The sequence below is a fragment of the Podarcis liolepis genome, assembly GCF_965112155.1.
Source record: "Podarcis liolepis genome assembly, chromosome: 3".
Taxonomy (NCBI): Eukaryota; Metazoa; Chordata; class Lepidosauria; order Squamata; family Lacertidae; genus Podarcis; species Podarcis liolepis.
In genome coordinates, this window is record NC_139557.1 from 78,336,941 (window position 1) to 78,349,948 (window position 13,008).

At 44.6% G+C, this 13,008-nt stretch overlaps 1 long non-coding RNA gene across 1 annotated transcript; it reads right to left on the reverse strand.

Moving 5' to 3' along the window:
- Positions 1 to 4,708: 4,708 nt before the first annotated feature.
- LOC310702388 lies at positions 4,709 to 13,008 on the reverse strand. The gene is made up of 3 exons (XR_014523486.1): positions 12,370 to 13,008; positions 9,913 to 9,995; positions 4,709 to 5,300 (listed from the first exon to the last, which is right to left on the reverse strand). It is a non-coding gene; the product is annotated as an uncharacterized lncRNA (long non-coding RNA).

Genomic DNA, 13,008 nt, shown 5'->3' on the forward strand with positions numbered 1-13,008 from the left:
AAGCAAAAGGGCTGCACAGATAAAGAGAACTGAGCCTGCACTTTCCCACCACCTCACCTTCTGAGTCCATTTCTCCAAGCCTAGGTCACTTCTGGTATCAGAGCTCAACTTCAGGGGAAAAAATATGTCCGTCTGCAGTGCTACTTTCCTAGAAAAAGAGGTGCCAGAACTCACCATGAACACCAGCGAGTTCCAGCTGAAAAAAAGCCCTGTCTGCCTGGAGACAGACTACGGGAAGGTAAAATACAGATATGCAGTCACATGCAAACACAAGCAAAATCCGTATCCCTGTCAGTGAAGTGAGGCCTGTCAGAGTGAGCTTAGCCATGCCATCTGTTTGCTTGTCAACCATCTGCTTTACTCCCAGGGGATGTCATGTATATTGGCCTTACCTAAACCCCACTGAAGTTACTGGAAGAGTTCTGGGAGCCTTCACTAGATTAGAAACAGACTCTTTATAAGCGGTGTAATAAAAATAATTAGGCATATTAAGACAGCTCAGCTAGCTTAGGCCTAAGAGTGTCAATAAATAGACGTCGTTTTCTGAGAAACTGGAAATTCCATGTTAGGCTCGACGCCGAATGTTGTGACAGGAAGATCTGCCGGTAAAGTATAATGTTCTTCCCTGCGCTTTCGCATGCCAAGCACGTGCATATAGAGTTCTCCCACAAACCTACTTAACTTCCATTAGCTGCCCTAAGGAATTACTCATCAATAGTTAAAAGGATTGAGCTCACAGAAACAATGGCTGCTGGTGACTCACCTGTTGAGTCAGAAGGAGCGGTGCGAACTATGTAATGCATCAGACTCTTGGGAATAACGTCGGCTTGATTTATTGCCGAGGATTAAATGAACAAACTGCTAGCCAATAGGACATCCTCCTTTCGCAGACAGCAACTCTGAAACAGCTGCACCAAAGCAAAAGAAGAATAAGAAATATTAAGTTCCCATCTCTTTCTTAAGTGATGCCTTTTATTTGATTTACATTCCCCCAGTCCCCTTTAAAAAAGCAGAAATGTTCTAGCTAGTAAGCATAGCTCTTATTTCCACTGCACTGACATGTACCGGAACAACACATAAATCAGTGTGCATGAATGTGGGAGCATAAATGTATGCTTATTGTAAAGCCTAGCTGAAATTGCAGAATTTCTGCTGAATGTTCTCCAACACATTCATTCATTCATTCATTCATTCATTCATTCATCTAAGTTGATAGGGACCACTGTTCTGCTCACAGAGTTCCAGTTCTTAGAATGGTTTAGTAATCAATCCCTTTTCCCAGGAAACTTCATTGGAGAAGGTATCTGCCCTACTGGTGTGGGAGCAGTGGTCTTTATATTGTGTTCTTGCGTGACTGAAAACTTATCACAGGATCTTCACTATGAAGATCAGTAAATGGCTAATAGGCTTCCCTAAAAGGCAGCTTGCTTAGCACCCTACACCTTTGTGTGTAATGCTTTGCCTAGGGATGTGTTTGGCATGTGCTCGGTTCACATGAGGCAGTGGTCAGCCCCAGAAGGCCTGGTTGGTGTCCTGTATTATGAGATCATGTACACACTACCTATAAAGCACATTTGAAGCACATTCAAATGTGCACTGCAGTTTAGCCTTCCCAGAATTACAATTCCCAGCAACTCTCTGTCTCTGTCTATATACACAATATGTATTGCTGGATTCAGTTAATGAGCTCCATCAGTCTGGGCAAAGATGCTTGCTTGCGCAATGGGGCTTTCCCCTCTTCTTCTCACCCATGCCCCCAAGGAGTCAGGGGAACCTCACAGATGTAACAAATTAAGAACTGTTATTTTTCTATCCTTTCAATCGATTCAAAATCAGCTGCCCGAGGAAGCTGTGTCATTCTGCCTAATGGTAGGGCTGCCCCCTCTGAGGTAGACATTTGGGTATTTGTCAGTGCAGTGAATTGGTAAATGAGAAAGGGTGTTCATTGGAGCCAAACCAAAAACCAGACAACCAAAATGTTCAGCTTGGATCCACAAAGCTCAGGTTTAAGTCCACCCACATTCAGCTTGGTTCAGCTTCATGGAGAAATTGAGGAATACCACCACCACCACCAATACTTTCCTTGCATTATGTTTGCCTGTGCAACTTCAGAAAGTAACGCTGGAAGTGTTGCTGAGGCAAACCAGTGCACTAGAAGTAATTCAAGACCAGGCCTCCTTTTTGTTATCACAGGAGATGTTTATATTACTGAAGCAAATGTGAGACAAAGGAAAAAGACTTATAAGGTGCAGAATCACAACCAACATATTCCATCTAATTTCCATTGATCCTTAACTCATGAATTGGACTGAATTGGTAGCCATTCCAACAAGTGGGACCCGCAACGAAATGTTGCGGGGGGGGGGAGTGTTGCTGATGAGGATTCCTAACAATCTATTCCACCCCCCTTGTTCCCATTATCTCCCCCCGAAAAGTCAGTCAGTATTCTATGGCCACTGAGTATGCTTGTTCCTGATTGGTCTGTTGTTATTTTTGGGGTACAAACTCCATCCGCATTTAGGGCTTTTGTTTGTCTGCCGCAAATGCTCTTGTGTGGGGGTGGTGTCATTTGTTTACATAAATGAAAGCACTCAAAAGCCTGAGCATCAGAAATAGAAGAAATTATTATCATTGGTTCTCATTTCCTGTGTGACTTCCTTGAGACATTCAGGGAGGAGTGAGGGGGAGACTTTGCATAACACACTGTCCTCGTTTATTTGGCACTGACTGAAATAAAAAGAAATTGTACGTATTTCTAGTCCACCTTTCAGAGCAATCATTCACAATGTGGCTTCCAATAAAATGTTAAAAGCAACACAATGATGAAGTAAAGAATATGCTCTGTAACACCATGGGGGGTATGCAATAAAATCAATCAAAAGCTTAATGGAATACAAGCAAAAGTACTACTCACATATTCATGCTGAGATCAATTAGACAAGAAGCATGGAATAATCTCAGATGTATTTGGGGGGAGGGAAGGAAAAGTAATGTGGAATTGATATGATCTGGGAAGAGGCATTTCTCCAGAATTGCCTCTAAATGTACATGGTGTGTGCGTGCTGTGTGAGTGCATTAACATCAATATGCATGCAAGTATGCTGGGAAAAAGAAGAGAAGATGCACAAGAGAATGTACTTTACGAACTCCCCTTCCAGCTTTCCTTTGGGCAGCGGAGCCTCTGAATGACGCACGCAGAGACAGTGTTCACTCAGCAGAGCAAGACAGCATAACAGATGGGCTGGCACAATACCTATTTTCTTTTCATTTTTCTTTTTAAAGGATGCCCTATTTAGCTGGGTTTCATTATCTGGGTGGTTTTATCTTCTCCTTTTAACACTTCGTTGATTTTTTACATGGCAACGAAATAATAACAAAACAAAGGGCATTAGAATTGGTTCCAGGCAGGGATATAAATGGAATGACTAGAAGTCACATAAAGGAAGAGGACGAAAATGCAGCAGAGGCAGCCTTTATGTGATGGCCATTTTGCTGCCTACCTAAGATACATTTCTTCCATTACATGATGTAGAATAACCATCAATTATTAAATGGCTCGTTCACAACTGGAGGAAACGTTGTTTTCCTGACCCATACTTAGCAGAACAAAGTAAATGCATGTAACAGTTTTAGGGGGCGCTGTTGGGAGGTTACTATCATCAGAATCTTGGAAGGGGAAGGACAAGATGGCGCCCTCCCCCCCCCACATGTGATGACCACACTGGCAGCTGAACCCTAGGGAATGTACACACTGCATGACCATGTGCTTTCAGTGTTGGATGCAGGCACCTTTTAGGCGCTGCTGTACATACAACTGCATCCCCTTGTTGTCTCTGTCCTCCACTATTTGTCAGTCTAAAGCATATTTTGTTGAAATGGTTATAATCAATGTTGTTGTTGGGAATGCACCTAATGTATGGTACTTGCTGCATACATGTGCGCACAGTGAGTGCCTTCTCCTAAGGAAGCAGACGTCATAGAGATGTGCCACTCCCCTTCACCATCTTCAGCTTGACTGTGAATGAAATGGGCAAAAACAGGAAGCAGTACAGTAACTTAGCGGTCTCTGTATACCAACATAAATATCTGCTGTTTATCAGTATATCAAGACACCATTTTCCGGCCAGTCTGTTTTAAAAAACTGCCCAAAAACTTTTTTTTAAAAAAAAGGTGTCAGGAGCTGGAGTGGGCATAGGTCAAAAAATAAATCGTGTCCTGCCTAAAAGAGGGCACGTGTTGCGGTGAGACCTGGAGACCGAACTCCTGTGTTGTGGGTGGGTAAGATTGGACAGCCACAACATCCGATTTGGTAGGTCCCTCAATGCTGGGTTCAATCTGGCCAAAGGGGCACAGTCCAAATGGATCAAGGGACCTATATATACCCATACACGTGACCCAGAGCTTCCTCTTTCGGCTCATGCATTCGGAACAGCCAAACAGCGTGTCCTCTGTGCAACCGAGAGAGAGAGACTTACCCTCGATGGATCGTCTTGGTGATATCTTTCCGTTATCTTTCTTTCTTTAACTTTTATTATTTATTTCATTCTTTATTGCCCCCCCTTTTAAGTTGGCCCCTTCCCCTTCCCTTTTCCTAGCAGGGCTTGCCCCGTGGGGCTTCAGCCCCTGAGCGCTCCCAGTTGCGGAGCCTGCCGCTGCCCTCCTTTTTGCAGCGGCTTCTGTCTCCTTTAATTCGGCTGTGGCTGCAGCTTCGGGGGCCCCTTTAGCTTAACGCGGCCTTGGACAATTCGCGATTGTCGCTGTCGGGGCTCTTTCGCCTAGCTTATTACGTTGCTTTGCCTTACGAGAGTTCCCTCTCGGTTAAAACAGCGATTTCTGTGTGCCCGTTTTGCGTAGAGGGTGGTTGGGAATTTTCAGAGGGTGTAAATCTCCCCTCCCCTCTAAGTCTGGCTGCCATTTTGGGTTCCCTTCTGCAGGGAGAAGTTTGGCCCCCTATTAGTTTTGGCAGGAGCGCCATCTTGTTTTGGCAGGAGCGTCATTTTAGTTGGCGGGAGTGCCATTAGTATTGTGTGATTCTGGATTTTCTCTGCCACAGCCTCTCCCCACTCCCAAAGCCCTGTTACCTCTTCAGTTTCTGACAGCTCTTTCTCCCAGTATCCTTCCTCTTCTCCCTCTGGCCACCCATTGCTGTCCCATAACCAGTCCCCTGGCTCTGAGCTTTCTTCCCCTGGGGGTTCTCTTGGGGGTTCCCCAGTGGGTGCTCTGAGCTTTCTTCCCCTGGGGGTTCCCCAGTGGGTGCTTCTCACCACTCTTCTGCATCCAGCCAGTCCAAGACATCAGGTCTGTGGATCAAAAAGGGGGTGGGGAATAGACAACACTGCTGCACTGTTTGAAAACATGCCCATGTGTGTACAGACAACATTGATAGTAGCTACCACTTTATATGCCATTTTCACACAAAGGTTTGCACAGTTACAAAAAGCTATGTAAAGCCAAAGATGAGGAAGAACAGAGCTCATACTTAATGGACATACTTAAGGAAGAAAGGATTCTCTTGCTATAGCTCAGGGCCAGCAATACCTGCAAAGGTTTCATTTTTTTCTTAGACTGCTGAACAGCAAGTGTTTTTCTGTGGAAAAAGATGGTAGAAGCACATGAATTCTTAAGCATAAAGTGCTCACATATCTGAGATACATACATACCGAGACACAGCAGGTGCCCGCTAATTGTACTTTCTGAAAACAACTGAAGCTCTTCCAGCTGAATGAAAAGGTCTCTGCCATAAATGCTAATTTTCTATTGTTTTTAAATATATCTCCAGTTATTTTGGTATTGTTTTTAAAGCTATTTTTAGATGTTTTTATTATATTCTTTTATTATACGGCAATTCGCGCGCACACACGCACATTTTCCTTTCACGGTACATTCCTGATATATTTTTTGCAACCACGAGCATGGAGCCTTTCCACATGATTGGAACCACTGAGATAAATGGATTTAAAATGTTATGGCCTCCTCATATGCACATGTGGTAGCTGTTGTGTTTGGAGAAGAACAGCCCTATTTAGTCAATCAAAACAGGACATAATCTTCCCACAGAGCAAGGGGTTGGGATCATGTCTTATGACCCTGCCACCAACTTCATGCAACCTTCTGGCTCTTCAGCACAGAGCACTGACTCTCTGGAAATTATTGCAGAAGTAGCTGAAATTGCAGTAAAAATGTAAAACACTGTGCCTCAAAATGCCATATTGTAGAGGGAAATTGAATTTGTGGAACCAGAGAGCCCTCTAATGGTCGAAGACATAGAGGGCTGCCCAGGAATTCAGTAAATTGATGGTGTTAAGTACTGTATGTTAGGAATGAGGTTTTCTACAGGCCAGAGGAGGGAGTATCTAGAAGATGAATTAGACAAGAATGAAACGAGATGCATCCAAGCAAGAAAGAAGGATGCCGTATGGTATTTTTTTTAAAAAAAGACATTAATATTGACAGATACAGTGATACCTCAGGTTAAGTACATAATTCGTTCCGGAGTTCCATTCTTAACCTGAAACTGTTCTTAACCTGAAGCACCACTTTAGCAAATGGGGCCTCCTGCTGCCACCGTGTCACCGGAGCACGATTTTTGTTCTCATCCTGAAGCAAAGTTCTTAACTTGAAGCACTATTTCTGGGTTAGAGGAGGCTGTGACTGAAGCGAATGTAACCTGAAGCGTATGTAACCTGAGGTACCACTTTATTAGGACAAAAGTAAGAGAGGCTAACTAAAAATAGGAAGTACAGCTGTGTAGTATGGGAGACCAGCAATCCTTTTGCCCTAAGGAAGCAACTAGGACAGCAAGAGGTTTTTAATATGTGGGGGTCAGCAACAAGGGTTTTACATAACACCGTGTAATAACATTCTCTGAAAGGAAGCTGGGATAGCTCACTTGGTAAAGTACAGTGGTGCCTCGCAAGACGAAAATAATCCATTCCGCGAGTCTCTTCGTCTAGCGGTTTTTTCGTCTTGCGAAGCAACCCTATTAGCGGCTTAGCGGATTAGCGCTATTAGCAGTTTAGCGGCTATTAAAGGCTTAGCAGCTAAAAGGCTATTAGCGGCTTAGCGGCTTAGAAAAAGGGGGGGAGCGGAAAAAATCGCAAGACTCACAAGACGTTTTCGTCTTGCGAAGCAAGCCCATAGGGAAATTCGTCTTGCGAAGCGCATCGAAAAACGGAAAACCCTTTCGTCTTGCGGGTTTTTCGTCTTGCGAGGCATTCGTCTTGCGGGGCACCACTGTATGAAACTCTTAATCTCAGGGTTGTGGGTTTCGACCCCATGTTGGGCGTAGGTTTCCTGCATTGCAGGAGGTTGGACTAGATGACCCTGGTAGTCCCTTCCAACTCTACAATTCTATGTTTCTATGAAGGATGTTTCCATCATATCATAATCCCTGTTATGCCTATTACAATGACACCACTCCACAGCACCTTGATCAAAGGAAGAGGATATTCACTGGATATTGTGGTTTTATTGAGGGCCCTCTAATAATTATAGGTGCAAAGCTCTCTAGCTTTCTTCTTAACTGAAAATATGGGGTGGGGGAGAGATGAAATAACCTTCCCTTTAGGTTGATGTCTGTAAAATATTTCAAGGCGCAGGCACCAGCTGGATAGCGCAATTGTAGGGCTGGCTGGGGGTGGGGAAGCTGGTTGGCTTCCTTCTTTTCAAACCTGTATCATTAGGCTTGATATTTCTTGGGGAGGACCCTGGAGGTAAAAGCAGGTTGGGAGTGTGGCCTGAGAGCCTCAGTTGAGGATGCAGCAACTGCATATATATAGAGAGGGGGGCGGGGGAGAGAACTGAGAAGGATTTTCAGGATGTGTCCTTGAGGCAACCCTTAAGCTCCTTTATCGTGTAGATTTGGTGGGGATGGGGGAAGCCTTGCTTTAGTGTCCCTCAGAATTTAGTGGAGAGACATGGCAGGACCCCACCTGATTACAGAGTCCCCTTCCAGCTGCACAAATATAAGATGGGGGACGCCTGGCTTGCCTGTAGCACATGTGAAAAGGATCTAGGGGTCTTAGTAGACCACAAGTTTAACTTGAGTCAACTGTGTGATGCTGCAGCAGCAAAGAAAGCTAATGCTATTTTAGGCAGCACCAACAGAATTATAGTGTCCCAGGCAAAGGAACTACAGTGGTACCTCTGGTTGCAGACAGGATCCGTTCTGGAGCTCCGGTTGGATCCCGAGGTTTCCGCAACTGGAGGGACCACTTCTGTGCATGCACACGGCGTGGTAGAGCACTTCTGCGCACGCACGCACAATGAAACCCGGAAAAATACTCTGGGCTTGCTGCATATGTATCCGGAAGGATACGTAACTGGAGGTGAACATAAGTAGAAGTACCACTGTAGTAGGACCATTCTATTGTACCTTGGTCAGACCACACCTGGAGTACTGTGTTCATTTCTGGGCACCACAATTTCAGAAAGCCATTGACAATCTGAAACATGATCAAGGGTCTAGAAACCAGGTGGCAGCTCCTAGAGGTTCAGATAGATGTTAAATAGCACAGCGGACAAAATGGAACCCTGTGGGGCTCCACAGGTCAACTCCCATGGTGGTACCTCATAACTAATTTCCTGGAAATGGTCCTGGGGGTAGGAGCAGAACCAGTGAAAAACAGCATCCCCAACCCCCACCTTAAGATGATGTCGTTCTTTAGGTACTGCAGCAGTTCTTTATTCACAATAATTAAAAAAAGACAGATTTGAAGGGAAAGCAGAGGCCTGAGGAGGGCTCTCTTTACAAACTTTTTGGGGAAATAGCAATGTAGGAGAAAACGGGAACGCTTGTGCAAGCTTATTTGTGCAGTCTGGACTGAGGGGACTGGGAAAGGATGAGTTGCTGCTGTTGTCTATATTAACAGCATTTCCTGGCACTGATTGTCCCTTATCAAAGTAATAACAGTGTAGTATTAATAAATAATAATAATAATAATAATAATAATAATAATAATAATAATAATAATACTACAGTGGTGCCCCGCAAGACGAAATTAATTCGTTCCGCAATTTTTGCTGTCTAGCGAATTTTTCTTCTTGCGAAGCACGGTTTAAACGGTTTAACAAAGTCGCAAGACATTTCGTCTTGCGAAGCAAGCCCATAGGGGAATTCGTCTTGCGAGGCAAATCGCGAATGAAAAAACCTTTCGTCTAGCGAGTTTTTTGTCTTGCGAGGCGTTCGTCTTGCGGGGCACCACTGTAATAATAAAGTAATAACTCTTTAGTCCCGAGGCCAGATGCATGCACCAGTCAGCCAGATTATCTCCTCAGAAATGACAGCGATCGGGTTTGTAACAATAAAGGAAACATTATTCATCACCCAGAGATAAAGACATACAAGGCTACATCTGCAACCATTGTCACACTCACTCTCACTCTTCAGAACACCCATTCCTGTGTCTTCAGAATACAACCTCCCTCTAGTGGCTGTTCCTTCATGTTACAATAATTCCCGCTGCCACCATTCTGACTGTTTGATCCGTGATTCCAGCTGGCTTCAGATAGATGTTAAATAAACTGGTGGCTTAGCTGGCTTTGTGATTCTGACAGCTTCCTTTCCAGGCAAGAGAGCAGGGAGGGTAATGTAATTGTAGCCCGAGTTTTCTTGAGATGATTTTTGGTGGCTTGGATGGTACTGTTAGATGGCAGGGGCTTCTAAGCACATGCAATACTGGCCCACCTTAGATGAAGAGATCATTCCCATGGACTGTACAGTGGTACGTCAGGTTACATACGCTTCAGGTTAAGAACGGACCTCCGGAACGAATTAAGTACTTAACCCGAGGTACCACTGTACTTCTTTACCTGCAGGAACCACCCTTCGCTGTGGCCTTTGCCCCCAGGGGCATGGCACTCCATCCTTTTACCACCAGACCCCGTCCCTAGACCCAGTTTATTGACACCTACCAGATCCCAGGCCTTTTTCTCACCAATCTCCATGCTGGGGGCCCATGAAGTTCCAGAATGTTTGCTTTCAAGAGCTGTCAACTCTATTCATGTATAAAGCAAGGGGTAAGGTTTTAGCATTGAAAGGGCCATGTCTGTGTTTCAGGGCTTCAAGCACTTTTATCTCAGCACATATCAGATTTTATATTGAAGAAGTGCTTGCAGCTTCAGAGCATGGGGAAGTTGGCAGGGAGGGTGGTGGCAATCAGATCCCCTCACTTATGCAACCCTTTTGCTGCAAAACATAGACATAAAAAATAAACGTCGTTCTCTTTCATACCCTGGCTAAACTGGCATATACTCAAAATTCAAAATGTTTTTGACTTTTGTCCAATTTATATTCAAAGCTAGCAGACAGGTTGCCTTCCGACATGAAGAATGGCAAAGAGGTAACTGTGACATGGCTAATCGAAAAATGATAATCATTATAGCATCCATAATACTAATTGCTCTTGAACTTCTATAGTTTTTGAAGACATTTGGACTCTGGTGTGTTACCATAACTTAGGATACTTCATGTTTTCTGATAGAGAGTCCTTCCTTCCAACAGTGACTTGTTTGCTTTTCTTTATTCATATGTGTCAGGGGTTCAGGAGCAGAGGCACAGGAAAGGGAGGAAACAGAGAGCGAGGGGGAGGAATCCGAAGGTAATATGAGCGACGACAGCGGACCGAGATCTCCGAGTCTTTCCAGTGAGTCGGAAGATTCTCAGAAAGGGGCGCCAGTGGTCAGAGCAAGGGGGGCGCCTAGGGGAACACCCCAGGAAGAAGGGACCAGAGGGGGTTCAGAGAGCAGCAGTTGGAAATCGGGACCAGCGTCCCCACCAGAGCGCAGCAGGGGGGAGGAGTCCCAGGTATCGGGATCGGGCGGCTCTCTGCAAGAGGGAGGACAGGAGTCAGGATTGGCCACACCTCCATCGGGGAGCGAGGGAACGGTCAAGAGGAAGGTTGAAGGCTGCGCGCGCGCGCCAAGTTCAAATGCACAGGAAGGCGGCGCAGTAAGCAGCCCGGATAGAGAGCCAGGTCCTAAAGCCCGCCACAAAGAGGGAGAAGAGTCGGGGGGGTCAGCGTCAGAAGAGTCCAGGAAGGAAGAGACCACGGGGGGTAGAGGGACCCAGAGGAGAAGGGAAAGAAGGAAGAGGTGGAGCAAGGCGAGAGTATTAAGTTGGTGTACAGGGGGCGGAGACTCAGACGGAGCTTCGCCGGTCTAGCTTCTAAGACGTAGAGCTGCGCGCTGCGGCTTTGAAATGGAAACTGTAACTCAATAAAGACTTTTGTACAGTACTGCTGGCTAGCGTGGTCCTCTGTGAGCTAGGACCTGGAAGCGGCTCTGACAATATGCAAAATAGTTTACAGTACAGTTAAGTGAATTGGCTCATTTCCCTCAAGATACTTCAGTTTTATTGTTTTATTCTTTTACTTTTTATTGATGTATTGCTTTTCCATATAACATTTAACAAGGCTTCCAAAAGATATTGTTACTGATGTTTTAAAGCATCTACGTCTGTTTAACATGGATTCATTACTTTAGTAGGCCTGGTGGAACGCTCTCTCACAAGAAACTAGGGCCCTGCGGGATTTGACATCTTTCCGCAGGGCCTGCAAGACGGAGCTGTTCCGCCTGGCCTTTGGTCAGGGTTCAGTCTGATTCTTTTCTTTCTGTACAAGAACAAGCATTAAAGTGGCCTCCTAGCCCGCTCACAGGTCCTTTATAAGATCAGTGGTAACAGTTGGCCCTGGAGAATATTAACCACTCTCAATTTTACCCGTGGACTGCCATCTGTCCAGATTTTAATTTGCTCTGAACTAATTTTAAGATGTATTTTAACTAACTGATTGCCTGTTTTTATGTTCTTTGTATACTGTCTTAGTTTCATGATGTTAGCCACCCTGAGCCCTGCTCCAGCCGGGGAGGGCAGGGTACAAATAAAAAATTATTATTATTTATTATTTGTTAAATGTCAGACATGTGATTGTTTAATTATTTCAATGGCTGACTACCCTGAAAAGCATGAGGGCTTGAGGAAGTGTCACTATTGTCTTTCTCCTTTTGCTTTGGAAATTTTCAGTTGTCACATTGTGAATCATCGGGGGGGGGGGGGGCTAATTTGCTACCTTTTATTCCTTCCTTCCTTCCTTTCCTCCTTCCCACCCCTTTCACTCTTATCCAAGAGAGCTACAGCCTTTGAAGTACTGTGTTTGATCCTTCTATTAGTTTACAGGGGAATTCAAGTAACTTTGATGTTGGCTTTCTTACAGAAGGGTGTGAGGAATTGTAGAATAACAACCATCCTCCCCACCCCCTGCAAAAAAAACAACAACAAAAAACACCCGGCAAATAATTTTCAGGTAACAGTAAATGTCATAGGTCAAATAGATAACATGGGTGCAGAAATGTACCAGAACAGAATATACACACTTTTTCATCTTCAGAATTTCTCAGTCCTGAGGCCCTGGGCACATAACTTCAGATAACAAAACAACTGAAATCTGAGAAGCCTAGTTCACCAATCATGCTAAAATCGATCCTATTTAAGAAACAGAATTAGAAACACCGTGCTGAAATGTCTGGTCACCGAGTTTTGTAGTTTAGGCAGATATTTTATTCTCCGGACAGTGATCTGAGGGCCAGAGTTTATCTTGTCACACACAGTCATGACTAGCCAGGGCCCATCATAAAACTGGTGACATCTAGCAGTATTGGAGACATCTTCCATTATTATGCGCCTCAGGCTCAGTCATCATATTACTTACATGTTGCCTGCAGAATCCAAAACAGATAGCATTAAAGTGCAAAATATTTCTAGATCTTACAATTGGAAAATAGCTCCCCCACCTTTACCAATGAAATTGTGGGCAACCTTTTAACTATAAACTCTGGTGGTGTCATAAGGGGCCAGGTCCAAGTTGCATTGGGAACTGGCTCTTCTTACCCGAGAGCTGCCAGGTTGCTACCCCGGCTTTAAGCCACAATATTACCGCATTTTTTGCTCTATAAGACTCACTTTTTCCCTCCTAAAAAGTAAGGGGAAATGTGTGTGTGTCTTATGGGGCGAAT